Source organism: Tamandua tetradactyla, chromosome 7 (assembly GCF_023851605.1).
Source record: "Tamandua tetradactyla isolate mTamTet1 chromosome 7, mTamTet1.pri, whole genome shotgun sequence".
In the NCBI taxonomy this organism is placed as follows: Eukaryota; Metazoa; Chordata; class Mammalia; order Pilosa; family Myrmecophagidae; genus Tamandua; species Tamandua tetradactyla.
The window spans coordinates 99,176,056-99,179,688 of NC_135333.1; the positions used below are offsets into that span (position 1 = coordinate 99,176,056).

The 3,633-nt window shown below is 35.9% G+C and overlaps 1 pseudogene; it reads left to right on the top strand.

The window, feature by feature from the left end:
• The first annotated feature begins 1,422 nt into the window (after positions 1-1,422).
• On the top strand, positions 1,423-2,540 carry LOC143690549 (ribonuclease H2 subunit B-like; annotated as a pseudogene).
• The last annotated feature ends 1,093 nt before the right edge of the window (positions 2,541-3,633 follow it).

A 3,633-nucleotide genomic window follows, 5' to 3' on the forward strand; every position in this document is an offset into this window, starting at 1 on the left:
AAACTTTATTATGTCTGATATTCTAATCTGTGTTTAATGATTGATAATGGAGAACTACTTCATTTCAGAAGAGATCCCATCCAAGGGTCACTAGTTCCCTGAGCTCCTTTACTCGGGAATAACTCCATCTGTTTTTATAGAAAGTGACAAGAATAGTTAAGTGACCTTTAAAAAATCATTTCATAATGGCTCTGAGTAATGATTTCTTTGTTCAATACCTTATAAAGATGAAATATTTCAGTATATATCTTAATCTAGGGATCTTTTATGAATTTCACTAAGATTTACATATATTTTCAAATGTTATTGACACATATTGAATAGATTTGAAAAAATGGAGTATGAAAGTCATCATTGACTTTACCTACACTCATGTATATTTGATTTGATATGTAGCCACTGCTTCTCCAGAACTGATGTTGCTTACCCTTGAATGGTGCGTTGTCTTCTGGTTCGATTTATTGTATTAGCACTGTTGATTTTGACTAAATTAAATTTTTTTCCCTTTGCAGGATGTAGAATAGTTCTAGATATTTTGTATCTACTAGCTAAAATAGCATATATCTCACTACAGGAAGTAATTAAATTTTTGTTAAAGGAGTGACTCAAGTAATAAATGGCACAATGATACTTTAAAATGCAATGGGAAAGGCGGCGCAACGTTGGCTCAGTGACAGTATTCTCGCCTGCCATGCTGGAGACCTGGGTTTGATTCCTTGAGTCTGCCCAGGCCAAACAAACAAACAAACAAACAAAAAGCAATGGGAAGAAAAGTTTTTACCTCATAGGAACTACTGTCTTTTTCCAGAAAAGAATAATGCAGGGCCTTTGTTGTTAATGAGTATGTTCTAATTCTCTTGCTCCAACTTGAAGAACTAGGAAGTTTGGTAATAGTTATGTTAGGATTCTCTTTTTGTGAAGATTTGGCCACTCTGCAGTCACTGGATTGACATATGGTTGGTGCCTTTCTTAAGATTGATTAGATATGTTTTTATTTACCATTTGGGCTGGCTTAATAACAGGAACAGGATATGCAGGGCTACACAAGCTATCTAAAATTCAATGCCTCATGTAACCAACAGTTAACTTTCCTTCTGTCACACTAAGATTACCTCTTTCTTATCCCATTACCATTTAACACCAATAACTAATATATGCTCTACAGAGCATATGCTATCTTTGGCCAACTATCCCATAGTATTGTTTGTTTGGGAATAAGTATTGGTACCTAGGAGAGAGGGTATCTGAATTCCCCCAATTCCTATGAATCTACAGGTAGCAGGAAAAAAAAAAAAAAAAAAAAAGCTAGACTTTTTATTTAAAGCCAAGAGATTTATCACTCTGGCAGTAGGCCGTTCTCCTGCCACTGGCGGCTCCCGAGCCCCGGCCGGCGAGCCCAGGGCTCCGGGAGCAGCGCGCGGCATGGCGGCGGGCGGGGAATATGGGGACGCGGGGCGCTGGCGCCAGTACGTCTTCCTGCTCCCAGAATGTTTGAAAGATGCTCCAAAGAAGATCAAAAGTGGCCTTATGTTTGTAAAATTGGTTAACCGATGTTCAGGGGAAGGAGCCATTTACTTGTTCAATATGCGTGTGCGGCAGCTGTTTGAAATAAAGGTTTTCAAGGAAAAACACCACTCTTGGTTTATAAATCAATCAGTTCAGTCAGTATTTGCAGACTTGTGAGCCCCCTGGAGCCCAGGCCATGGAAGGAGCTATTTGCAGAGTGAATGACACTGCTTTCCTGTACCTTCATCCTCAGAAGCACCGGAAGGAGGACATCTCCACTTTGCCACACAAGTGGACCCCTTATTTCTCATTCTCTACTATCTCAGGAAGGCTGATAAAGAGGGAAAGTTTCAGCCTCTAGATCAAGTAGTGGTGGATGACATATTTCCAAACTGTGTCTTGTTGCTACAATTTCCTGAACTGGAGAAGTGACTTTGCCATGTGACGGAGGAAAAATAAATAGATGGAAGGAAATATTACAAATACAGCAAAGAGAAGACATTAAAGTGGCTGCAAAAAAAGGTGATTTAGATGACAGCAGCATTAAAAGCCGATAACGTCATTGTGGGAGCCCGGGTGCAGTCAGCTATCTTTTTACCTGATGGCCAGGTGTCCAGAGATAAGGAAGAGGATTATATTCGTTATACCCATGGTCTGATATCTGAATACATTTCTAAAGAATTAAGTGATGACTTATCTAAATACTTAAAGCTTCCAGAACCTTTGCCTTCATTGCCAAACCCTCTGCCAAAGAAAATAAAGTTATCAGATGAGCCCGTTGAAGCAAAAGATTACACTAAATTTAACACTAAAGATTTGAAGACTGAAAAGAAAAATAGCAAAGTGACTGCAGCTCAGAAGGCTTTGGCTAAAGTTGACAAGCGTGGAATGAAAAGTATTGACACCTTTTTGGTGCAAAACATAAAAAAAAATTGAAAAGATCTGAAACTTTGAAAATGAAATCTAGCAAAAACTTGTTTGTACATTTTACCCATTCCCTTTGCATCCTTCTTTTCTGCCACTGTACTTTCTGACCTTTAATTGCCACATTTTGGGGGAAAAAATATCCCACAAAGATGCCGAAGGGCAGTTTTCAAATTCACTTCAATATTTCTTTGTATTTGATTTTTGTTCCTGAGCAAAATATGGAAAACTCATTGTATAACTTCATGGCTGGTGACCTTTGGCGACTTGTTTGACATAATAAAATTAATCAAGTGAATTGAATTAACATATAGCAGCACAATTTCCTCAATAAATTGACGTAGGACAATATTTGAGCGTATTCCTATTGTTTTATGTAACTTTGCCACACAGTAGCTGTAGCAATACTGTTTTCAATATACTGAGAGAAGCTGTACAACATAGCTCTCAGGTAAACTGTGACCTTTCAAAAGGCTTTAGTCTTTGGTAAAGCTTTTGTTTGGTGTTATTTTTCTGTTTTTATGTATGTTAAATTTTTATGCATGTAGAAAATATAGAAAGGTGTAAAAGAAAAATTGATACATTTTCTTGGAATACTAATTTTTAAAAAGGAGTAGTATCAGTAATTTTATAATTTTATATATATATTGGACAACAGTATTTTGTGAGCATTTTCCCAGGCTACTTAGTATTCTTCTTAAAATGCTTTTTTAATGATAGTATAATTTTCCATGATTTGGATATTTCATTAGTTGATAACCATGACCCAATTTTGAACATCTAGATTATTTCCAAATGTTCATGATTATAAATCATGTTGTGAAGAATCAGATTATATGTAAATATTTGCCCACATCATTTATTGCTTCCTTAGAATGTATTTTTAGGTGTGGGCTTACCTGAGTCAAAAATACAAAGTTTTTCCAATTTTCAGTTCTACACTTCACAGAAAGTTTTTAGAATATTGCATTCTAACAAATAGTGTGCATGTATTCTTATTCAGTATCACTTTTTGTTAGCTTTGTTATATTTGCCAAATAAACAGGAAAAAGGCATTTTACTGTGGTTGTAATTTTTATTTCCCTGATTAGTAAATATATTGAACACTTTTTCCACATTTACTGATCATTTGTCTTCTGGAAAATTATCTGTTTATGTCCTGTATTTATTGGTGTGTCAGTATTTTTCTTATTGACTCTGAAA